The sequence below is a fragment of the Ischnura elegans genome, chromosome 4 (genome assembly GCF_921293095.1).
Source record: "Ischnura elegans chromosome 4, ioIscEleg1.1, whole genome shotgun sequence".
NCBI lineage: Eukaryota > Metazoa > Arthropoda > Insecta > Odonata > Coenagrionidae > Ischnura > Ischnura elegans.
The window spans coordinates 53,643,286-53,670,700 of record NC_060249.1 but is presented as its reverse complement, the minus strand read 5'-3'; the positions used below and the strand labels follow the sequence as shown (position 1 = coordinate 53,670,700).

Here is a 27,415-nt window from a genome sequence, read left to right as displayed (position 1 = left end):
GGGCCTTTGTAGCAGGAAAAATGTTCGCATATACACTAATATTGTATTTTCCTCAATTTTTTTATGGTCTGTCCTAGGTTTCGACAGCATGTCATTCTCAAAGGCGAAAATACACATATTGCGAGCTTATTTATACCCTTTTGGAAGGTGAAGAGGAGTAAAGACAGGACGTTTGAAGGCGGGTGGAGGGAGAGATTTTTCTCTTCTTCTGAGGAGAGGTCTTCCCCCCACCCACCTTCAAAATACCTGTCTTAACCCCTCTCCATCTTCCTAAACGGTAAAAATAAGCTCGCAAAATATGTATTTTTACCTTTGAGAATTACATGGTGCATTGTGTTGACACCTGGGTCAAGCTATCGAAAAAGTGGTGGAGCATACATTATTTGTGTCTCTGCTATTATGTTTCCTGTATGTTTTTGGTCTGTCCTCGCCTGAATAAGCCCCAGTGTTTTCAGAGGGGAGTTATTTCTTCCTTGGAGAATGAAAGGGGAAGTATCGGCTCTATCCTTCATGCTACAATGCGAGTTGAATGGTATCGTTCAAGCTGATCCGACATCTTAATTCAGAGAAGAATTCGATCTATGGGAGGGAAACTTGAGTCTCGACGAAAAACGTTCTTCGCTATTAAGTCTTTCTCTCGTAAGTTTAAGTTAGCCTCTTGGTGCTACGGGGCATACATGTATGTCGGCATTTGTTTCTCTTCCGAAGAGTGCCACGAACCGAAATATTGGCTTTGAGATCGGTAGTTGTTCAAATGAATAAATTGTGCAGCAACTAAACTCTTGAATAGAAAGTCAAGATTATTATATGGATAAAAATCAATGATATAAGATAGAAATAAAAAAGCATGTTTATATACCAAAAATGCCATAACAGAATTTTTCCCGAAGGGGATACATTTTATTTAAGTATATTTCTCAACTGTATCACTCCAAGTAGGAGGCGTTGATATGGTTAAAATAAAAAAAAAACTTGATAGTTTTCGCCCACTTGTCATGAGTTGCGATATCATTAGACTTGTGTTTTATTCATGCATTCAGAGATATCCGCTAATTGATGGAATGAATAGCACAAACATGTGCAAACCACAGCGAAACGGGGGAGCCGAGGAGTATCTGTGAAGCGGGAGTTTGTGACATCATCACCTTATGTGCGAAAAGGTGAAGGCCATCGATATTTCGTCGCGAATTGCTTGATAATGTAGCGGCGAACCGAAAAACGGAAATACGCGGGTATATTTTTCAAACTGTTTCACAGTCGGAAGTGAAAGAAAATTGACGAGTGAGTCCATTTTTTAATAAGGCTCGAATTTCTACTGTTACTCTGAGCTACGTTGTTCATTCTGCCTAACATGCGTTCTTTTTCCCTTTATTCCCTGACCATACCCCTCTCATTTATTTCCTCAACCCACTCGTGCGCATCTGGAGGACGTAAGCTTTTGCTAGGAATTTAAGCAACGGTCATATATAGGAGGCGGGAATTGATATATTTATTTTTGGCTTCTTTGGAGGTATCAAATTTTTTATTGCAAGATATACAATCGTATTTATGCAGAAATGAGTGTGTTAGGTGATGTAAACTAATCGGCTTCTAAAGACAGTCGTAAGGACTCGCAATTTGTGGAATATTTTCATGGTGTTAAGAAAATAGTTCATAAATAGTGACTGATCTGTAGGATTTATTAGTTCCAAACAGGTGCCGATTCTATCATGAAAGTGTTATTTTTTGTCTGCCATATGCCAGGAAACATGCTAACGTTTCAACATTAATTTATATGAGAAATACGTGAAGACTTGGCTGAAGTGCTTTTTTTAGGCGCTTTTCATCAGCCAGCCACCCGAAGCAAAAGTGTGTATCCCTTTAATAGTTTACTCCTATATAACATTACGGTTTTTTTTATATCAGTGATGGTTCTCTCTGCATTTTTAAAATAATAATAATTATAAATTTATCTATCCAAGCATTCAACATTACAAGTATTTTTTATATTTAAAATGGCAATGAATGAATTAGGAATCCCATTTATGCATTGCCTGTATTAGGTTACCTCTAAATTAGGAATTGGAAAAAATAAGTAAAATCAGACAGCGATGCGAACCATAAATAAATATATAAAGGATAATAATTTGTTTTTAGTGTGAGCTAGTCATACAAAAAAAATACATTTTGTATTAATTGTACTATTAACAAAGAATTTATCCGGATTTCATACACTAAATAACTATTGTTTTTACTCTTTTCGGAAAAGATCTTAAAGTATAAAGCCTCTTATATTATTTAGCAATTTAGGAAATAATATGGCCATGCATAGATGAATGAGCGTTTGAATAGGATCAAATTCGGCTTAGGCAAATTATACATAATTGTAGATCTCAAGTTGTATTCATTGGTTTTAAATTCATTTAAATCTCTGATAACATTTTTTCATATTTTCTGAATGAGTTTTCACAGTGGGAAAAATGTAAAGACTGAATAATGTGGAACTAATTAGATTAGATCCTACTTGGACGATAAATATCTTGGATCCCATATGGGAGTGAAATGCACCTCAAAATTCATTATCCTCGTAGTTGAATTTTGACCTTTTCCTCATTTAAAATCATTCTTGTCGGTAATGTTGCGAAGTCCCGGACTGGCTTCCGCCGGCTCTTTCCGGTTTCGGCCGAGTTCGTTCATTCCTTTCTCACTGCTCATCAGTCGACTCTGGATGTAGCCTCTCAAACTCAGCTTAATTATTCCAATTGTTTGAATAGTTTTTTTTTTGCGAGAATCTTTATTTTCTTATTTCGATTCACAGCTGTATGTGACGCCTTGCCGACCATTGTTTTGAGAAAGCTTCTTCTTAATCCGTATGCAGCTACTCCGGAGGGATATCTCATCAGGCTCTATATTTACCAGGCAAGGCAAAATCAGATGAATCAATACACTTTTTTTTTACGGACGGGGCAGTGTCCGGTGGCACCTCCGGAGGAACATAAGGCAGTTCAGATGTGATGTTTCATAGCGTGATATGCCATCGTTAGCAAGCTTTTTTTTGCATAAAGTCGTAACGTTTATATAATTATTGTGATTTGTTAGTTTCTTGAAAATGAATTGGATTTTTGGCAGCTTTCCGAATTTTGTCTTAATATTACTTGTGTTTGAATATGTGGCTTTGCAGATAAAACATTAGGTATCCCTCTTTAGTATATCACGAAAGCAAAGCTTACGGAGTATTTGCGTGACAATCCTTTATGCGATAAGGCTCTGGTTATATATCTAATCCTTAACACGTGTTGCATTTACCACTTGTGGATCTTAGACTTCATATTGACCCATCTTATCAATGACCTGAATTTTATCATCTGCCAAGAGTAGTTCTTATTCACCAGTTTAAACCAGGTAGAATACAACAACGTTTATCATCGCCGTCTATCCTATCAGATTAATGACCACTGAAACAATGGACTCAAAATTAGTTTGTCTGATAATTCTGCAATCGATAGAGCGAACTTAATTGGAGCAATATCGAAGTACATTTATTCAATAATTGATTATATTAACTGGTTAATATTTGCAAAATATTTTAAAGCCTAATATCAGTTTCAGTTATCAGCCTAATATACGGCAATATTGATGTTTGGACCAAATTCTCACGTGTCGGTGCTTGGGCGCGTTTGCCCTTGTCTACCTTTGAAAACAACTCCTTATTCACTCGAACAAATCCCCTGTTCTCTTGAAATATACCCGAAACAATTTTCGTTCTCTTTTCATTGGTGTTTCTATATTGTTCTGTCTTACTTGTCTTGTCTCAGCACTGCCTCATTTCTCAGCATCTACTCATTGAACTCCATCTAGACTCCATACCTAGATCTCAAATGCGTTGATCCTCTCCTCAGCGCTTCTTTCAGAGGTCCAAGTTTCGCATATTTCGTATTACATATGAATTTATTCTCCTGTAATTAACTCGGAATGTTAATTTCAAGGGAGTAGTTGTAGGCATTTGAATGGTTTTACCCTGTTATTATAATCTGCCTGAATATTTCACAAATTAATTAATATTTGCATTTCTAGCTTGCGCTTAAAACGATCCAAATTTGGCTTAATTTACTCAATAAACGTTTTCGTTTCCATACGACCAGCACCTGGATCCACTTCGGGAGATCCGAGTTCGTATCTTGATTAAAGTAAAATGATTTTTCCTGCGTGAAATTTTCGCGTGCTAGCCTAGTGACTCCGTAAAGGAATGCCACTCGCTAGTTGACGATTATTTAATTGAAAAATTCTGCATAGGTGTTTGCGGTAAAGAGCTTTCGATGATGGACACACATTTTGATGAGGTATCCGACTGCGTTTCCCCGCGCAGTAATACCAAAATAAACTAAAAATTCAACGGACTTATCGCTTCTCGGCATCACATATTATTACAGAGACGGCGAGATCACCCGCTTGATGTCTGCTTTATCGAACATGCATTGTTGATTGCATTTGGAATGCTTTGCCCGAATGAATGCCAAGTGAGGTTCTCTTCTAGTCGGATTTCGCTCCCGCTGAAATCGAAGGACACGGAGAACGTGGAGGGCATTTAAATCTCACCAGCGACATGCCCTCTCTTGCATGCGTAAGCATGTTGGCTGTCTCAGCCACAATAGGTGCCTACACTGGCTTAAGGTTTGCCTTGCGTCTTATGTGAGTAGGTTCAAACGGAGGCAAATTTAGTACATATATTGACGATAAAGGGCTTCTCTACTCCTTCAAGGATCAGATTCAATCACTATATGGGCGAAAGTTGCTCCAAATTTATAGAACAAATCATAGCTCGCATTGAATTATGGTATACTAAGACAAATAAAAAGATCACACTCAACTTAAACTAGGGATTCAGCGCCCTGTTATTGAGGACGGAATTGCGTTTTTTGATAGTATTATAGTGATTTGATATGATTAACTTCATATTTTTAGATCATAATTAGTACAAGCAATTTAGAGTTTTGATGTCTGCATTAAAAATCAGTTTATTTATGGTATTGGAATGTTATAGCATCTACGAAGTACAAGCTACGATAAATCATTCTTTATATTTCGTAAATAAGGTTAATGTGATGATTTGGTGTAATCGTAAATATTTTTATCTCAGTTCATGAGAAATTAATACGCTAAATATACCTTAGGCAATTTATGTTCAGCTTCTCAGAACTTTCCAAAATTTTAAAATAACAATGGAATTAATGTCTTCTTAGAAGTCTACCTATTCCTCTCGAGGTCTAAACGCTCTCTATCGAAATTAAAATCCAAAATTAAGTTTAGCTTTTTTCTTTTTCTGCATAATATGGGTCAATTATGAACAAATTTTCACTGCTAAAAATGTTCTTCTATCTATTCAAATCTGATTATTAAGATATTATATCAGCGTTTACGGATTCATTGAGAAAGATATGGGCTATCGTTTTATCTAAATGCGAGAAAATTAGTTTAGAGTCTTGGCAAACTCTTAGAGATATTATTTTCCTGTGTCAGAAAATCGGATTTTAAAGACTTAGGAGGATTTAGGGAGGACTCGTCTTTTTGACCATTTGCCAATTTATGTTAGCCACGCCTTATGGAAAATATTATATCCGTACTGATAACTGATGAATATATTAAAAAGTTCGATACCGCAAAGCGTTTGCATGATACTTCCACGATTAATATATTAGATAATGAATGATAATATTTTTGCTTTACTATGTTTTTAGCCACCAACAGTTATTAAAATTCTAAACTCTAATATTTTTTGTCGGCTATTGAGTGCCTGATTCTGCCTTCAGAACTATATGTATGAATTAGACGGTGGTTTGCGTCTTATGTATCTCTCTACGATGACATATTTTCTTATTTGAAATATCTATGTGTTTTATAGTACCTTTTCGTAATATTCTTAATCAATGAGTTGGTATTTAGGTGCAAATGAACTAAGAATCTTAACTTTCTCCAAGAATTATTCGTACCAGAGGTAAGGCAACTCAAATTGCGGTATCCTTTATTGATTGAATACAGAGTTTAATGATATTTTATTATCCTAATTGTATGCATGGATTGATGCATATGCAGTAGATATATCTTGCTCTGCTTTGGATAGCCTTTTCATCTTGTAAACTTGAATATTACAGTTCTCAACCTTTATTGCATTGAAATCATCCGCAAAGAAATTAAAATCAAATTTACAAAATACTTCTAAAAATTTTCTTGAAGATTCACTCACCTCTCGATGTTAATGGCTTCAAAAAATTAGACCTGCTATGATTCTTAAACGTATTATCGGTGAGGATGAATTTATTATTGTATATTTCAATTTTTTATACGTATTTCTGTTTTATCTCTTTGGTTCGCATTTTCAGTAACTATCCATATTGTACATAGTAATTCATGAGAAAGAGTTACTTTGTACGCCATTTATTTCGTTGAGACTTTTTCGCCCGATGAATTAGTGTTGCGTACAGCAACCTCAAAAGAGAAGCCCTCGACCTCAAAATTCTGAGGGCATGAAAAAAAAACAATTCAAGTCATTTTGGCATTTTAATGGCATGATTTGAATTGTTCGAAGAAGTAAATTTATTCATTCAGCCTTCATTAAGGCTTTAACATTTCCAAATCCTCCCAAAAAAGGTACGGATTCATTCAAAATAAGTTCATTGGGCACGTTCAAGATCAACGATTCATCAATTTCGTACATGCGAAAAAATTAGCCAAAACATTAAGCCGAATGAGTGTAGTCGTTGATAATTATCTTCGCACAAGTAGAATGCAAGATTTTTTCAGCTTTAATTTCTTCGAACAAATCGCGCTCTTGTCAATCGCTGGTGTACGGTTGGAGGTAAATGTGACTACGCAATTGGGAAAGTTACGATTTTTATTTGTCTTTTTTTATTATCCCCTTCCGTATGAATTTATGATCTTTCTTGTCTCTTGATCTTTCGATAGTGTTTTCATTTTCGATAGTGTTTTATTTTTCCTTCCATTGTGCTTCTCTCAAGGTTGTGGCTTCTTTTTATGCGACCAACCCACTTCTATGGCATGCATTACTCCACAGGGTCTCCTGGTCTTCCAAATATCTCCTCATCTCTGTCGTGGTCTGATCATTTGACCTCCTTCATCTTTAATGGATTTCAAAGTCTAGTTATTCTATTCTAAAATTCCGTCCAGAACGTATTATTTTTTCTGACGATCCCGAGATGAAGCCTAGACAGCCTTAGAAAATGCGTTGGCCCGCAAACTATAGCCGAAGAAACGCACGAACATAATTTTCCGTCAAGATGTTATGAAAAATTTTATTGCCTAATTTTGTCGTTCTCATTAAAAATGCAAAAAACTGGTTCTGTATAACTTATATGGCTCAGCTAAACCGTATTATGATTGTTTGGCACCAGGTTTTACTCTGAAACTCCAAAGATCCCATTTTGACATTGAGAGTTAGGCATACCTATTTTGGCTAATGTTATTGCCTCGTAACCGCAATGAATCTCGACTGGCCGTTATTCCCAGGGAATTTATTTCATACCCTTGAAATAGCACTGCTGTATCATTCATGACTTCACTTACAATAAATTTAGTTTGTTAAACTATAAAAAACTAAATTTATTGTAACAATGAGACTTAGCAACCATAAACAAATAAAACGACATTCAACAGCCCTAAGGAGCTCGAAACGGTGGCTAATATGAATAATTTAACTCGGTGAGAATCCCGAGAAGAGTTTATCCACAGTATTCGCCGGAAAAGCATCAAATCATATTTCACAAATCATAATACGTTTCACTTGAGCCGTTCCGTACTTAACTTACTCCTAAAAAGATCGGTCAAGATGGACGTATGCGTCTTCTTTATGTTCTTCTGTCTTTTTGCTGCTTCTATTGCCACTGTTAATAATAAACATGAAGGTTAAGAGCGAAAGTTACCGTTGGATTGGCGCGCGCTATCTATTTCCCGGGGCTAGAGATCGCAGCTCCCGCGAGTTGTGCATTCTTCCCACCGTCTCCCTTCCTCCATTCCACGCCCCCTCTTATGTATGTGCCATACCCCTTTGCAGCCGGGAGTGAAGGACGTTTCAATCATCTCGTCGTCCCCTAGGGATGGGTGGCAGGGGGGACGTAAACTTCGCCATCTTCCGCTCCAATCGGGAGTACAACGACGCGTCGCTGCATCGCGAGTCGGGAGCTCGAGAGTCGCTGCTGCTCCTACGCCTCCTTTCCCTCGCACTCGGCGGCCCTCAAGTGGGTCACGGGGAGGGGAGGCACGCCTGTGGGTGTCGGATGGTTGGTTGCACCGAGACAAAAGAAGTAAACTCTATCGGCGCTTGAGGATAGGGAGAATGGACGAGGTGCCCGTTCTATCTCCGCGTCGCACTGGCCGGCTGACTACAGCTGTTCTTCCCGACATTTGAAGAATGGCGCTCTCTTCAGCACAATGCTCCCATCTCCGAAGTTTATTAACTCATTATAACCCTATGTTGTTTCTAAGCAAAATCAAAAAAGTGTAAATGTTCAGTACTATATAGGAAATTTCTAAACTACGTATTATTTTGTGGTGTAAAGTTTAATGATGATTTTTTTAGCTGCCACGATAATTATGATTGAGTGCAAAATATTCAAAATTTCAAAATAAGAAATCTTGAAATTTCATTTCTCCCAGAAGCAGCTCTGGTTAAAAGATCCATGAAGTGTTCGCACACCTCCAGCTCCGCTGGTGACGGACTACGAACTCAAAAGTTATACTCTCCTCTTGAAAATTTCCAGCGTATATGAATTACATTTTCCTGTATCTCAAGTTCAACATTTTATCCTTACTATTTTATTAAATACATTTTTTACATTTCAGGTGCAGTGAAATGTTGACAAAGGTCTAAGCTATTTACTCTTAAAATTTCAAAATGATGGCCTGATTTTAAATGAGTAATGCATAACTGATTCCTCCGTTATACCTCTTAAAAGGACGCCATAAAATCATCACTCGGGCTCCACGGACCTTTTTTCCGGGACTAATTACCCTTTTACAACGTGTACCGTGATCTTGAATAGAGAGGGTGTAAAGTAAGACCTTATCAACATTTGCCTGTAGCCAATTAGTAAAAATTCTACCTCCGTGTGTACTCAACTGTAAAATTTTTATTCTTGAAATGCCTAAATATGTTGAAAAAGGTCAATTCTTTGTGCCAAGAAAATTTTTAAAATGATAACCTAAGTTCCTCACGCTCAAAGGCCGGTTAGCAAATTCAAAATAGCGATAAGTAAGATCTGATGCTTTCCCGGCGAATATTATCGAAAAAGGCTCTTCGGGCTTCCAGCCGGGTGGTCTCTCTCCATTCTGCCGACGTTTCGTGTTCTGACTTAGCGTGAGATATCTGTACCCATGCATTATTGGCTTTCATATAACAAATTAGCGTGAAATATGGTGAAATTAGTGGGAAAAGTTAGTGTCGGGTTTGGTCAATTGTGCATTAACGGGAAAATTAGCGTGAAATTTTGGAACGCACAGTGTCGTATTCAATTGTTTTCATTTGCTTTGCGGCCGTGTTTCCTTAGTTCCTGCCGTGATTCGTGGAAGGTGGTACCTCAGAATGAAAAATGATGTGGATATAATATGGAATTGAGAAGTTAACTCCGGAAAATAAATCGATGCGGCTGAAAAACAGCTCAAATCAATTTCATTATCTTATGTGCGACAGTTTGTTCTTTTCGCTCTGGAGAAGATCGGTATACGGAGCCCAGTCGACACTAATTATTTCTATGAACGCCCCGAAACCATTAAACAAATTTTATCGTTAATCCTAATTGTTATTAATTGCTAATTTTCCTATGAATCGGCATTAGGTAATTCATAATGAAAATGAATAAAAATACTTCGAATTCTACGCAGTTCTGGAGAAATTAAGATTCTCATCTTCCAGCTGTCGCAGAGATGTGATAGTAACAACAGGATTGTGATTACAGATTTTTTGCCTATTGTCTGTCAATACCACTTACATTCAAGTGCACTCAAGCCACTTGAGATTTTCAGCACGTAGAATCTTATGGCTTAATGGACTCTTTGATATACTGATCTGGAACTTAGTGGCCTAGTTGTCTAGTATAGTTGAGAAAAAGTGATGCGTCTTCTTAAATCGAATTGAACTATACTTTTTCGAGGCCATCTCAAACACCGCCGAAATGTTTGGAAGATCCCTATAAATGAGACCCCCTCCGAAATATTTCCCTTCCCAAGAAAATTCCACAACCCGAATTTAGTTTCTTGCTACGGCCTTGACGTATGTTGATACTGAAAATCGTAAGTAGCTTGAGCCAATCTTGAGTGCACACGAATGTGTGTAATTACTGTAATGGTATCGAGCAGGCAAAACGCAAAAAATAAGTGATACTGACTTTGGCGCTACTTGTCATATCTCCGCTTCGCAAGGACCGAGATATCGCGGAAATGTCACGGCAGAAGGTTCAAGAACCTCAATTACCATAGAAGTGCGTTTGACCAGTGGCCCACTCTTTATCTCGAATACTAAGTTCCAGCTCATTCTATCAAAAGGTCCATTAATCCATTAAATCCTACACGCTGAAGATCTCAAATGGCTTACGCGAACTTCGAATGGAAGTGCTATTAATCTTAGACGAAAAAATCTCTGACGAATGGTGGAAAAATGCTGCAATTACGACCATGTTGCTGCTATCATATCTCTGTGACTACTGCAAAATGAGAATCTTAATTTCTCCTAAACTGCGTTTTCCAAAAAATTATGCCTGCCGCGCTATACAGTAGTGAGCTTTTACTCATTTTTCCGAAATGTTCATGAGACTCCATTTCATCCCACACTTGCGTTGAAACTGATTTTTTTTGTGATTTAAGCGCTGTCAAGCGAGAGTTCTCGCTTGTGGTTACAGCGTAGGACACACTATTGTAAGTGCTGGGACGTAATGGGACGTGCGACGATTAGTGTGAAGTTCTGTTGTATTGAGCAATATGTGCCTTGAATGAAAAGAATGCGCTCTTTGTATAAATGGGTTGTGATGATGGATCTATTGTCTCGTTCCTCATCATGATACAGCTTGCCATTTCATACCTGCAACGATCTGAAGCCATTGTTGCGATCTATTTTACGTATAAATATCGCTATTATCCGAAAGTAAATTGTAATTTTATATTTTGTCTCACACTCTCGTTCATGTAGAAACGAAAACCCGAAGATAACTCTTAATTGGTTCCAAAAATATCGCTCTTCTCGATTAGTTTAGTCGGAAAATTTTGTTTTTATTTAGCTGTTTCATGGGAAAGCATTTTTTTTTTAATTTTAATAGAGGAAATCTGATTTTATTCAGCTAGAGTTCTCGCAGTTGATTACTTAGAACCACGTTTGAACTCTTCAACACTCTAGTTTGGAATGCTGATCGCAGAAAAATTTTCGGGGGCTATTTTGCTTGTTTCTTTGTTTTATTATTTTATTTTTTAGATCAATAGTTATAAATTTGAATTTGCTCATTGGCACCGGAAACTATTTAATATTCTTTAAAATTTTTATACTCACTATGGCCGTGCGATGATGACTACATAGATACATTTTTATATAGGGGGGATGAATGATTTGAAAAATTGACGTTTGAAATTAATCGTTCAAAAATGTGGTGAACTGTTTAATTTAATCACTGCTTTTTATAAAAGTCATCTTTTATTCGTAAAATTTTTTTGAATGTCGATCGGTTTCGAATTTGTGCACGAAGCTTGCCCAACAGACAAAGGGGAAAATAAAACGGTATCCAAGTATGGTAGGGTTTCTTTGCAAGAATCCACTAATCAGATCCAAACGAATACACAAATCCGGGATGAGTGGATTGGCCACCCAAGTTCAGGATGTCGGATTCTAATTTTGAAATGAGAATGTTATTTAAATTTAATGACTCTTGAAGTTGTAGGGAAATGAATTATTCACTGATTTGAAGTACCTATTCATTAATTTTATCGTAATTGGGAAAAAATAGATTTTAAAGCTTGCTTTATGTTCATTTTTTAAATTAACTTGAAAATAATTTTTTATACGATTGTAATTTTTTTGTTTAAAATTAAATACCTACTTTTTCAGAAAATGAACTTTTAACTCTAACTAGTTTTATTTTACCGGGATTAACTTAAACTTTAATAAGTTAATTTTTTGTCACATCCCCTACTCATATTTAGCTTGTTCTAGTGCCACCAAATTAAATTATTGCGTCGTAGTGAAGAGTGCCAATCGACTGTATTCTGGTTTAGTGCACCGTTCCGGATGTTTACTATCGCGTTCGACAAATAAGTAAAGTGACCTTGTCATTAAATGTAATTAATTGCAAATGCAATATCTCGATACCTATGTATTCGTTAAATGCCTTCAATTAACGATCCTCATGGACAGGTCATCAGCTTCACTGCACTCTTCGTTTGCGTCCGAGTACCTAATGTGGATTGTTTTGCTCGAAAAATGTCCCGAAGATACCTCCTCTTCTGTATTGTTTTCTTCATTCCATTTTTCTCATGAACTTCTTAGTATGAAGTACTCCTTTTCCGACGATTGTACCCTATTTCATAATTCGTCTACAAAACCTTTTTCTTTTGCTTCTTATTGTTAGCTATATCATGTTGCAACCGTTATCGCCATAAGCCCAGACAAAGAAGTGACACAAAATCCTCGCTGATGCTTCCATCGTTGTTTGTGTTGCCCCGTGGGTGTGAAAGATCAATGACATTCTTTGCAAGATTCATGGGTTGATGGATGAGTGAAGTCAGTAACCTGATAATGCGCACAGTCATAACATGTTGCAATTATGTATCAAAATGGTATATTTATAATCAAGCTATTTTGAAGTGTTTTCAATTTCGGACTAATTAATGTAGTAATTCTTTGCTCTAATCTAGGAATTTAGTAGATATTAGTTCTTTCAAATGGAGACAATTTTTTTCAGTAAAACGTTAATTTCAAATTAAGAATTTCAATGTCGACCCCAAAATACATTTTTGTGCAGTTTCTGAAAATCTTTGTTTAAAATGCAACTTTTTAGCGAAAGTTTAGAATATCTTCAATGGAAATTTGTTGGAAAATGGTGTAAGATTATGCGTTAAAATTTTCCACTAAATTCCCTCAAACAAACAGGTCATCTCTATACTGTTATGAAATTTATTGTCCTCCACCTTTGGTATAAAAAAAAACCAAAATTTTGGCAAAAGATTTGATGTAATATGACCCAAATTGTCAATTTACGCATTATTTCATAATTCGTCAACAGGACCGATTTATATTGTTTCATAGCTCTATCAAGTGTCAGCTCTTTTTGAAATGTTGTAAGAGATATATGGGATTTAAGAGTGTTGATGCAGTCATCATAATGATCGCGATATCGTCCAGAATTTGGTGCCGCTTCTTTTTTTAATTTTTGCCTTCGTGTCTTCAAAGTCTATGATATTTACTTTTAGGGCATCAATGCGAAAACATGTATTTTAGATATTACACTCTTAGGTTACCGTGCAACATTTATTGATAAACATTTTGTGTGGACCGAGGGAAAAATAGACGTCTATTGGCGTCAGGAGGGTCAATGGTGTACTTAAGTATCCAAACGGTAATCCCGTGAGTCAACTACTTTGTTTTGGAGAAGGCTATTTTGCGGTTATTGTTATTCCATTATTTTCGTCTAGTCTTCTGTTTCATTCATTTAGTTGTTAATTATCTCGTATTTATGTGTTGTTCCCATTTAGTGTAGGGGATAGTTATCCAACCCACACTGAGCACACGCGCTAAGACAGCGCTACAAGTGCAAGCCAGGCGTAAGGTTTCTGAAGACATACGAACGAGCATGTCACCATGTTTGTAATTTCTTGCTGTTACGTGATGGTGTAGTTCAAGAAAATTCAACGTAGAAGAGGTCACTCGAGAAATTACGAAAGACTAAATATTAAGCTGCGTATGAGGTAACGGTTGGAAGGAATACTTTGACACTAAGAAGTTCATGAGAAAAATGGAATGAAGAAAACAATACATAAGAGGAGGTATCTTCGGGACATTTTTCGAGCAAAACAATCCACATTAGGTACTCGGACGCAAACGAAGAGTGCAGTGAAGCTGATGACCTGTCCATGAGGATCGTTAATTGAAGGCATTTAACGAATACATAGGTATCGAGATATTGCATTTGCAATTAATTACATTTAATGACAAGGTCACTTTACTTATTTGTCGAACGCGATAGTAAACATCCGGAACGGTGCACTAAACCAGAATACAGTCGATTGGCACTCTTCACTACGACGCAATAATTTAATTTGGTGGCACTAGAACAAGCTGAATATGAGTTGGGGATGTAACAAAAAATTAACTTATTAAAGTTTAAGTTAATCCCGGTAAAATAAAACTAGTTAGAGTTAAAAGTTCATTTTCTGAAAAAGTAGGCATTTAATTTTAAATAAAAAAATTACAATCGCATTAAAAATTATTTTCAAGTTAATTTAAAAAATGATCATAAAGTAAGCTTTAAAATCTATTTTTTCCCAATTACGATAAAATTAATGAATAGGTACTTCAAATCAGCGAATAATTCATTTCCCTACATCTTCAAGAGCCATTAAATTTAAATAACATTCTCATTTCAAAATTAGAATCCGTCATCCGTCCACTCCCGTTCCTAAACTTGGGTAAATGGAGAAAGTATGAGGGCAGTTAAACCTCGTTTATCTATAAAATGAAGTTGGATCGAACCTATCTACGGGTTAGTGATGGCTGACGAACTCGTTTAGCTATAAGGTGAGAAGAATATTCAAATAGTTATTATTCTAACGATCAGCAAAATTTCCTTGCTGATATCAGTGGTGAAAGGACATTTTTGTGGCTCAACTAAAAAAAATATTTTACCTGCGCAGTAGCCTCAAGGTTGGTGTTAATGGTTAAGGAAGAGCTCAGCTCGGTCACTTGCGGCATTTTGATTGTGATGTAATTTCGCAGCAAAACCTGGTGGCTGATTTTGATACTTGTTTTTAAAAAGTGAGTGCTGATTATAATTTGGCCAATATAGAATTTGCATCTCATTATAAACAAGTTATTATTTACTGAACGACGCAAGTAATTTATGGCAAATGATAAGGGCCAGTATTTGGACGAGCTTTCAGTTGGTGATTCCCGCTTTTGAATTTTTTTAATTACGCAAGGAAGTAAAGCACTTAGTGAATACAGACCCTATGCCGCTGAAAATCAATCGTTATCTTGCAGCGCCTTTTATGATGATTCTGTTGGTGTAGAATTTAAAAAAGATAAGGGGATCATATTAAATTCTATCTTGACTCTTATAGATGCAAGAAAAAATTAATTCTAAGAAACTTAAAAATGTTTTAGAATAACCGGTGGTATTTGGGGTATTGTAACATTGCTACTACTGCAGCCTCAGGAAGGATTTTGAGAGAGTGGTACCATCATAATTGGATTTTCTGGGAAAATGCCACTCTCGTATTTGAAGGATACTTTAACCATCGTGCTATATGTAGAGTTCCTGTAAGAATTGATGCCAGAGAGAGGTGTAGAAAGAGTGGCTGCGGTAAAGACATGGAGTGACACTCATATGCGTATCCACAATGATCTGATCCTGTCATTTAATGTTATGAGATATTTTTATGAGCTGGGGCATTCCTTTGTGGAATGAATGTCCAAAAACCTACTACCTCGATATGATCACTCATTAACGGCATTTCAAACGCCTGGTGTTCCGTCTTGCTGTTTTTATTCTGGAAAATCCAGTTGAGCAGTTGCCGCATTTCTTGATTCCGAGACATAGATATATATGTGAAATACATAATATAATGCAGATGCAATACCATTAGCATGTTTAAAAATTTATGTCAATGCTATTAGAAAGTATTTACTGGTTTTCAAACTTGTTAAGTATGCATCTATTTATTCGTCATTGAGATTTCAACTATTCATAATTTATGTTTTATAACATTAACCTCAGGTCTGTTTGAAATCGAATGCCATATTTGTTGGAGTAAATGATTTATCATTATTCATGTTCTACTTATTTAGTTAATTAATTATTTTTTCATGTTCTACCCTAAATGTTGTGATGGGTATATGTGCATACTTAGGTTTTCTTGCTATGATTGTTTGAGTTAACTTCAAGATTTCATTTCTATGCCCTGATGTGTTAGTTGTGCTGAATTCCATTCGGAAATATCTGATATATTTTGTACAAGTTTATTTTGTGATCTCTTTTGTATGTAATATTCATCTTATGTTCTTCATGGTCAATTTGTCCAAGAACAATAAATATTATTGTTGTTATTATTATTATTATAGATTGAGTAACGACTATGCTGTCGTTGCCAGCAAATTTATTCCATGTGGAGTGAAAAGGTTGGCTTGCATTCACACCAGGGATGGCAAGTGAAGCGAAACGAAAGTCAAAACCAGTAAAATTTCAGTAGTTTCGTTCCGGTAGCGGAATGTAGAAACGAAACAAAATGGATTTAAACCCTAGGGAACGTACTCGGAGGGGTTTGAGGGGAAGTGAGAAATCCAATATGGCGCTGAGCGCAATAACAAATGACAACACACTATGCGTATAAATGATATAACTATTTATTAACCTTTAACATAAAATTGAACATCGCCAAGTTAAACTGAGGGTCGAAACGAAATCGGAGCCAAAACTTCGATTTTTTAGCTCAATGTTTTAACCTCTCCACTTCTATGTCAAATGTAATGGATTTTGTCCCTTGCACTAACGATATTGTTTTTCATTCTTGTTGAAAGTATCAAAAATGTTGACATTGGGGTCCAGGGGTATTTTTTGTAGCGTGCGGCGTGCCAGCGTCCACGTCGATTGTCTTTACGGGGCGATTTGGTTACTAGCCGTTAAAAGTTGCGTTCCAAGAATTAAGACTTGAAAAACTAAATTAACTATTGAGCATGCGTCATAGCGCTCGTATGTTATCGGAGAATCGTGATCTTATTTTCCAGTAAACTCGTAGTAGCGTTGTTGTCGCGGATTGGACCAGCCTTCAGTGTCGATGGTGCGGGGGCACAACTACATCGGCATACAACCCCGCAGCCGCCTAAAAAGGCGTGTGGCAGAGGGTGTTAGGGCACCAACCGTCTACATATAAAAAGCAAACGCTCAAACAAGATTCGAAGTTAATATTATCCGCCTAGCATTTATTAAAGGCCTTTAGGGTTCGGGGGAAAAACAAATTCCCATATCTATTCGTTTGGCAAAATATCTCTATTAATTTATTGCTCCTGAAGTTTTGAATTTTAATACCGCAAGAAAGTAAAGCGCTTTGTATTATAGACCCTGTGTCATTGAAAATCAATTGTAGTCTTTCAGCATAGACCTCTTTTAGAGTAAAGTATTGACACTTTCGTGGAGGAGCAGCGATAATTGCATCATTCCTGTACTTGTCTCATGGATAATGCATCTCATCACGGTAATCAGCATGACTTTAGCGGAATTAACGAACACGTTTTCGGTGTCAGTGGCGCTAACCTCTTACAGGGTATCATGACATTTTCGTGGAGGAGAGACGATAATTTCTTCATCGATGTATTTATCTCATGGATAATACACCTCATCACTGTAAACAGCATGACTTTAGTGAAATTAAGGAACAAGGAAAGGTTTTTCAGTATTGCTATGGCCCACATTGTCATAAGTGAATTTTCCGGTGCGTCAGCAGCTTTCTTTGTTTGTACATATTTATTCAGGGGAGATGTTGAACTTTGGCTGGTTATAAGGTTGGCAGGCATTGACCTGAGGGCGAGCAATCATCACAGACAATGGGCAAACAGTTGGCAGGAATGATGTCTGTCCCTGATTTGGAAGTTATCTATCCGACGAGAAGGAGGGCGATGATAACCATCGAAGCCGACGACGTCTTTTTGATGGGAAGGATTTAGAGGAGTGGTGTAACGGACCGAGGTCCATGTATTTGGCGAATAAAACTTTTTCTTCGTTTTTGGAGATAACCGAGGACTATCCTCATGAGTCGTCATCAAGTCCAATAATAGTAGGAATTTCGCAGGGGGAAAATCGCGGGCCTTGACCTGGACTCGAGCCAAGATTCTACCATTTCCCTCTTATTGCTTCCGCTGCCCTGTAAAAATGTACGTCCAGCAATAGGTAATAACCAGAGATGTTTGGCATGATTATAAAAATAAGCGTCGTAACTTACGATGTTGTATCGCGCGAAGTCAGTAAATGTTCACTCCAATAAAATCTAGACTAACAATTAGTCCACTTTAATGGCAAAATAGCAGAGTAAAATATTGCCATTCAATGGAAATAATTGGTACGTTGCAAGAGAGGCATTAATGTCGACGAGATTACCGATATAATACAACTATCGATCAATTATCTCCGGAAACGATAGTATGTATAATGATTACCTTATTTCAAGGTAATGTGCGTAATAATGCGTAGTCAGAGCGGCATATGCTGAAGTCAAGTGATGTACTCGAGCAACCTATTATTTTCGACACTTTTGAATAAATATTTTCAATCTAAGTGGTAAATCCTATTTGAATACATATTTATTTGTAAATAAAAGATATGTAATACCTAGAATAACGAATTTATAAGCTTCAAAACTAAATATATTTGTGTAAGTAAGGTAAAGTCGGTGTAGTGGTTTCCTTTTCGCGATTTTGGTGCTAGAGATTCCCAGCCGCCTTGCCAGTTTCAGGCTGTTTTTCGTATATATCTTTCTCATTGCATCATGGACTTATGCTTTCCCGTACATGTTTAGATTTGTCGCAAAATTTTGCTTTTAATGGGTGCCGTTTCAACAACTTGTCATAAATAGCTTCGATAGCTCGAAAAAGCCGTATTTCTCCATTTCTCTTCGAGTTAAATTATCCTAATTTTACCGTCAAATATCTCAAAAAACGACACATATCCCTTTTTCTTTGGATCATTGAATGCTCATCTTTCAATGAATATGTGACCAAGTTTCATTCTTTTTACTTTTACCGAAGCGCTATAACTACCTCAAGCAGGTATCATCTTTCGCAGAAATGCATAACTCGAAAGTTACTTTGAAGCTAAGAAATCGCTCTTGAAACTCTCCTCGTATCTCTCCTACTATAAGCCAATAAACTCAAGCACTCTTTTAACATATTCTCAACCAAGTGCAAGGATGCTTAAAACTGGAAGCGCTATCTTGTCTCGAAAAAACTTTAGGTAAGTTTGGCAAGATTGTAAAAATGAACGTCATAAATAATGATGCTGTGCGTCACACGAAGTCCGAAAATGGTCACTTCAATATTTGGAGGTTACAAGAACTCACTTTTTTCTCAACTACGAGTATCGCGAGTTCATCGCGCTTAACTGTGGTAATGTCTTGACGTCATCATCCCATGACATCTATGGGTACTCAATTTCCTGATTGGTGAACTGACCACATTCAATAGATCGTATTCAGTTCTTTTTCTGTGACGGATGAATCGTTTAAAATGTACATTACCTAATGGGAAATATCAAGGTATACAGAGTAAACAATTTCCTATATTTGCCTGTATCTTAAATATGTAAAAATACATCTGAGAATCTAACCAGGCGAAAATTTCAAATTTGAGACAAAGACCAATGTTGGCCAAGTACTTATCTCTATATGTACTGTGAAGATGATTGAATTAATGTTTAACGAATTATACGTCACAAAATAAGGTGAGTCCGAGAGGGAGTGATGCTTCCTCTTAATTTGATCTCTGACCCCCCCATATCACACCTTGCGCATCAGTCAATTTTCCTTCTCTTTCGACTGTAGGTTTACGCGGCCTAACGGTGGTGGCCGTGACCAATAGAATTTTATGGCCTAATTGCCTCAGTCCTTCGCGCTCCGGAAGGAAAGGCAGATGCGGCGATCAATGGGGGAGTTATTTTGGGCTGCACGTGTTTGGCTGCACCAGCGTCTGCGAATTCGCCCGCGCGGAGAGCGAAAGTTTTTCGAAGACGGAGGCGTCAAACATTGTGCTCGGCTCTTTCAATGTCCGATTAGTTTATTGCGTAATATCAATCAGCTGTCAAATGCCAACAGATACACATGTAACATTTATATCTATCTTGGTGCCACAATGATGCTTGTTAACGGGACGTATCACTCCCGCTCGACGATTTGTTTCGCTTTTTTTCGCTTTCGCTTAACTCGTTTGAACTTAACTTTGGCTATTCTCATAATATTTTAGGAGCATACGGAATGGACCATATTTGAAAAATTTCTGCGCATAAAATTTGAAAATTTACCTCAATTTTAAATTGTTTGTATTTTATGTACACACAAGGTTTGACAGGGTTTTACGATGTGTATCCTGATTGTTTCAATATGGTAGCATATGTTTAAAATAAAAAAATACATCGCGATCAGTTTTGCGCTTTGTAAATTTTAGGAGAATTCATTAACACACTTATTATTATACTTACTATTATAAAATATTGATGAAATTATGGTCTGTTATTGACTAAATTTCCTGGGAAAATGGAATGATTAAATAAAACGGATTTTACAGTGTAATTTTATAGCGCCGAACATGATTTACTTGGCCTTTATTTAAGTAATACCAGTTTCTCTCGAATTTTCGACGTGAGTGCTAGTAAATTGGGTTCAAATCAATTTGCATTTAATAAATATCTCGTATGACACTTTCGTGGGCCAGGAATTGTCCTCAAAGATAGAAAATGCATCAGTTTTATTCACAGGGTATTGAGCAGTCTGGAATCAAGTGTCGGTGATCCTACAAAATGTGAATATGTCAATGAAACAAATGTCTCTACCTGATGTGTATCGCGTGTGTGCGTGATGTTTCGTGGCCTATATTGACTGTGGTCTATAACCACGCACTCTCTACAATTTAATCTTCTCATGGAGATAGCGACATTTGTTTGATCACTTCCTGTTGTTTGGGGTTCTTCGGTTGCTGCGCATAATCGCAAGACCGAATCCGAACTTGAGCTGCGCTGCTTGAAAACTGCGATGACGTAATATACGCTAGACTAAATTCGTACAGGACATGTTTTGGATCCCCCCAAGGACGCGGGCGGCATCAGAGTCAAGTCGGAGAGTCGAGAACCCTCCTTTTCAGCTGTAAACATTGGAAAGGCCTGGGTGTTGAACTTTTTATATAGAGGGGTATTAAATTGATATTTCAAGCAGCTTGCCTCATTCTCCACTTAGTTCTCTGGCGACGTAGGATATTTTGTTCGCTTATGTTGCTGTGCTGCTAATTCTCTGGGATAATATTGTGATAGGCGGTCGCCTCAAATTATGAAATCAGCTTCTTCATACTAATATTTTGAGTTTTTAAAATGTCGGAAAATTTTCAGGCAATGAAATGCATTGAATCATGAGTATAATTTGTAAGGGAATATTAATGGTGATTAAATTACTATTTTCATGAAATTTTTTGGAGAGAAGACTGTTGATTCTGCCTTTTTAGTGCCGTAAAATTTGACGAATTTTACATTATATGAGCTCAATAATGGAGCGCAGAAATTTAGTGAGCCTTGGTTAATAATATATTTAGAAATGATGTATCAAATCTTCTCCCTTGTCACAATTTATTGAACAACAATTTATTATCTATTGAAATTCGTCACATTTTTCAGCTCTGACTTTGATGGGAGTATTAAAGCTTTTAAATCTTTGTTACTAGTTGTTTTTTGTATTCCAAGATTCCCACATACCTCGTTGAACACTTTCTTTTATTAAAGTTTTTGAAAAACTGTTTGTTTACGCATCAAGCAATATTATGACTCTCATAAACGGGAGAGTAAACTTACATCAATCATTGATTCAGGAATATGTATTAACTTATAAGGTCAGATAAAGACATTTTTGAGTCAGAAATTAATGCGTATTGAACTCTGACAGTTATTCGGTCCCCGAAAATTTTGTAGTTACCTTGAGAGCTGTAGATTGCGGATCGATTTTTCCTTTAATGATGCCAAGAGACTGCGTATTGATAGAAATTAAGGCAGATAATTGGTTTCTTTTCATCGGTGTCATCATCTTCGTCCTTGGAATACAAAATTTGTATTATTTAAATTATTTAGGAGCAGTTAAACAATTCGCGTGATGACTTTCACGTAAGTGAGGGTATGTGAACGACTACCACTTGTCATTGTAGAGACTTTATCTGAAGAAACAATAGCCTTGGAGAAAGCTTTCAACTCATTTTTGTTTTTTATTTTCTTCAGATATCACGAACCTTGCGTCTAAATAGCGATTATTAACGATTTCAGTTTTCTAGAACTTACTTCCCAATTATGCCACCTCACTCATTTTTACGAATGTTAACTTGAAATTTTCGCAATGCATTTAGATGTACGCCTAATATTATAATGAAGCCTTTTCAGTGGTATTTTTGCGAGTCAAAATCCAAGGTTTTTCATTAATTAGTTTTAGGCCATTTTGGATCCTATTAGTTTCGTCATAAATTTAGAGACTCCCATTAAAGGAAACTAAATTAGAAGTCATAAATTAGCACCCGAATATTAGGAAATATGACCTTGCCGTAATTTTGCCCCTTCGTTTTCGCACAACGATCCTATTAGTTTCGTCATAAATTTAGAGACTCCCATTAAAGGAAACTAAATTAGAAGTCATAAATTAGCACCCGAATATTAGGAAATATGACCTTGCCGTAATTTTGCCCCTTCGTTTTCGCACTTAAATGCTCATTTCCTTATTTAATGTTTTATTGCTATTTTTCAATCTAACGGATGATTTATAGCCATTTATTATCGTTGGTCATTCTAAATTTTCTCTATCATTCCCAGTGGCCACTTCTTAAAATTGTCTTGCAGTCGCTATCCTGAGTAGGTATATTATTCTATTATCTGCCCAGGTAAAAATATTTGGTCTGTAACTAATCTGGATCTGGTCTGTAACTGGTCTGAAAGGCTAAATTTTGTTCTGTAACTGGTCTGTAACAGAACTGGACTGGTCTGGATTTCAGAGAGGCAAAGGAAAATGGTCTGTAACTAGTCTGGAATTCTGGTCTGTAACTGTGCTGTAATATTCGATGGTGTGTAACTGATCTGGATCAACTGTCTGTAACTGTACTGTAATTTTCGATGGTCTGCATCTAGTCTGGATCTATTCTGTAACTATGCTGAAATATTCTATGAGTTTCAACTGGTCTGGAACTATTCTGGAAGAATTCCAAGTGAGTCAACTGGTCTGGATTCTAATGTGACATGAGATCTGATATTTTATTCGGTCATCTGCAATTGCTCTTAAATTTATTTGTAACAGTGAAATTATTATAATGTATATCAGGCATTGATACTTAATGGAATTAGGAATCCTGGGCTATGGATTGGTCAATTTTTAATGTCCATTAATTTTTTTTCCAATTACAATTTTATATTTGTTATTTCATAGATGAATTTCACATGGGTTCAAAGGTACCCATGGGTAAGCCATGATTGTGGACAGTGCACTGCCCACAATCATGGCTTGTGGAGAGTTGCGTTATTTGGATGGCATTAGAAAGGGCTGCATCATAAAGGGCTGCATCATAAATTGAGACTAATATCAGAAGTACTTCAGATATTAGTCTCAATTTATGATGCAAATTTTATTTTTATGATTTTTTTAACGATTTAAATTTATGATACAAACTGCAAATTGAATATGCAAGGTAAAAATAAATATTACTTTTAAATGATTGCACAAGCAATGAAGGTTGAAATATCAAATAGGGTTTAGAAAGTAGATAGCAGTCAATAAAATAATTTGCAATGGTTTATTCTAATTCTAATGTATTTACCGATTTCAGGCAAAAATGTTTGCCCGCAACTTCCACTGTAATAAAAATGAACTCCTCCATGGTGGGTATAGACATAGGGTAAATGAAGGGTAGTACCCTCCATGGTGTGTAGTTAACCCTCCATCAACCCAAGCTCTACATTCCAGGGAGCGTAAGGCAAGGGTAGCACTACCATGGAAGAAGGATTCTTCCTCACCAAACATCTACACTTACATGTTGCACAGTGGCGGATACAGAAAAAACTCAAGGGGGGGGGGGGCGCAACATATCTTGAGTTGTCTTTACTTTTATCCTTATTAAAGTTGATCAAGTCACAGGCAAAGTATATGAAAATTTTATTTAACCTGATTATAAACATGTAAAAGACAATGCCATCTTATGATATAAATAGTTACAATTGTGGTTTTGCAATGCTCGGCAATACAGGCGGACCCGCAAGGGGGGGGGCGCGCGCCCCCTGCGCCCCCCATCTGTATCCGCCACTGATGTTGCATACTAACATACCTATCTTCTTTCAAAAAATTGCATTGAATTTCTGTAGGGAAGGGGTGCAGTTAATGAGCTGATTGTAAGAAAAATTTAATATCTTCCAGCTAGTAGTGCTTACACACTTCATTTGGGCTATGGAAGCATAAAATAATATACTCAAGTATCTATTTGCCCCCTCAAATGCAAATGGATCTCAATTCAGAACACCGCGTATAAAATGGTAATAAGGTGAACTCAGTGCATCATTTCAGTAGCCCATTAAAATTAAAGCATTTGTTGAAGAGGAAAATATATGAGAAGTCCCTCAGGTACCTTCGTGAAGGTACACCTCGCACCTATAAGAAGCAGGTGCACCTGCTCCAGAGAAATTTAGTTCAGTAAAAGAATATAGTAACTGCGGTAAATACATATTTTGCGGATTAAAAATTTGAGTTACAATTTTTTCCCATTATATAACGTATTAAAAATCGTATTTTGAAACTTGCGCCAAAACAACCGGCGGCCATCTTCTATACCACGTGACCTAACAGCCACTGGAACACACTGGAATGTTTACACTCGTAGATACAGTAGTTTCCGACTTTGTGAATTAATCTGTGCCTAAAACCGTATTTTACAAGTAACTGTATGTTTAAGAACGTATGGACGAGGAAAATATAACGTTATTCAAAGTGAAAACTTCCAAAAAGGAATCAAAAAAATACTGTTTCATGCCAATTGCATACTACCACAATGAAATCAACGCCGGATAAAGTTTTTATTTACCGGGTTTGCGGAAAAAGTGGCTCCTTGCAGCACGTAGAGATTTAAAGAAGATGCCTTGGTCAGTATCAACCCATCTCTGCTGCGCTGACTTTTTTAATGTAAGTACATGGAATATATTTTTACAATCGATAGTAAATCAACGAACTTGAGTATCAACAATTTTTTAGGACTAATGCAATTAATGAACTACTTCTTTCAACCCAATAGTTATATAAGATTATTTATTACTACGTTCTCACTGTGGTTACAATTTAGGTTGATCTTTGGCTTAACTTATATATTAAAAATACTATGCATTCAGATCGATTAAGTTGAAATATTTCAAATTACTGTTCTCGCGTTAGAAACCACATTATTAGCTGTTTTTCATGGCATAAAAGCATTAGTCTCACTATAAATTCATTCGTGCATGAAGAGTTTTTCTTGAAATTGAATAACCATATTAGAGAATATGTGGAACAATTTTAAGTTACCTTAAGTACTTATTACTTAGCTGGTTATTAAATGTTACAATTCTCATTTTCCAGGATTGATGGCGATGGACACTAGACGTTTTCTCTACTACGATACATGTTAACTGTGTTACTAGTACTAGAGAATGTTTTGAGTACATCAATAAATGTTAAATTGCCTGTATGGATTTATTTTATTGCATAGAAAATCATCCACCTCCATACGAATCCAAAATTTCCTGTTGCAGGGGATATGTTATTGATGGTTTGTCAAAAGTCGTATGCTAACATGTTTTATCAACTTAGAACTTAAATGGCAATTCACAGCTGAAATGCAGTTGCCATGTGTGAGCACAATGAATATCTTACGATCGGGTTGACATTTGTTAAATTCTGAATTCCATTTGCACTCATACTGGTATAATCTGGAGATACATCAACTCTGAGCTTTTTATTGTAATAAGAATACTTAACTTTCTTGCCCCTTACAACTGAAGACATCCATAGAGATGTATCATCGCTTTTCAAAATTTACAATGTATTAAATTGATTATGTAAGAATGCCATTGTAACAATTGAAGATTACTGCTATCCAGTATGCCTTTATCTCTGTCATATTTGGCTGTTTGGGAAATGCCTTCAGTAGGCTTCTCAGATAAATTTGTTTAGGCTGTTCCCTTTTCCTTACTAGCTGAACTGAACCAGTCAGATCAATGAGATTGACTGATCTTACAGTTATCCTGAGTCTCAGGTTAAGTAGTATAAACCAACTAGTCACTAGTACAGATTAGTTCCAGACCACATAGTCTCCCTGAGAACAGCCCAGTTCCAGAGCAGTACAGACCAGTTACAGACCAAGCTATTCCTGGGTCCAGACCAGTTTACCCACCCGTTGTCCAGACCAGTTGCAGACCAAACTGGTCTGGAGCAATGTTTCAATTTCTTCCCAGTTCCAGACCAGCTACAGACCTTTAGTTCCACCCCCGTTCCAGACCTGTTCCAGCTCAGTTACAGACCAAATATTTTTACCTGGGTGACCATTACGTTGGCCATTACATAGATGTTCTCGATGATTCGGCTAAGGGATTCTGAAAGTAGGTAGGTCTTAGTCAATAATATTTTCCACTCACATGCCCTTTTAGTGACTACTATTATCAAGGTAGTGAGTTTTTCGCAAAGTATAGGACATAATCTTAGCTTTATTTTAGTCTCCAAAGTATATGTATTCTAATTAGAACTTATAATGGTTTTTCTATTTATCCCCTCGATACATAATTTGGCTCATGCTTTGCTTATTTACAGCCTTGTCCAAATTTGATATTTATGTAGAGGTTGTTAATGTTATTTTCGCGGTATAGGTAGCCCAGAATGATTTCAATATTTATTTCGATCCATTATAGACTCTTTCCGGTACAGAATTGCTTAATCGCTAAGTTACCAGGTAAAAAACGAATGCTTATATCCGAACATAAAACACTTGTTCGTTGATTCAAACTGTTTTGAAAGCATTGGAGACGCACATCTTTATATCTTTAAGATGGATTTAAAGTCTATTTTTGTTTTATCATAATTTAAGTTTAGAGCAGCTTTTATTCTCGAACAATTATTTTACTGGTCATATCATTATCGTTACTCGTTTCGGTTGTAAAAGACAGGTTTCTCAGCAACGCATGACTGGATGCTATTTTGACTTATAATGAGGATTTTTCCTGGTTAGAACCCTTCAGATACAATATCTTTATTAAATCGTAAGCAAATGTGTCGGTGAGAACGTTTATACCATTGTTAAGTGTCTCCTGTAACTGATTTTACTATGTCCAATCATCATAAGTATGTAAATAGCATGTCTTTAGACTGAATGATGAATAGGTAGACGTTAATATTCCGGAAGAGATGCCAATTATGTGACGTTCTACAGAATGCTACTCTGGAAATA

The 27,415-nt window shown here is 36.5% G+C and overlaps 1 protein-coding gene and 1 long non-coding RNA gene across 2 annotated transcripts in view; one reads left to right on the top strand and one right to left on the bottom strand.

The window, feature by feature from the left end:
* The window catches only part of LOC124157488 (ATP-binding cassette sub-family G member 4-like), a 73,211-nt gene that overhangs the window by 37,673 nt on the left and 8,123 nt on the right, over positions 1 to 27,415 (bottom strand). The window lies entirely within an intron of this gene.
* On the top strand, positions 24,571 to 25,663 carry LOC124157489. Its single transcript, XR_006864605.1, has 2 exons — positions 24,571 to 25,125; positions 25,555 to 25,663. It is a non-coding gene; the product is annotated as an uncharacterized LOC124157489 (long non-coding RNA).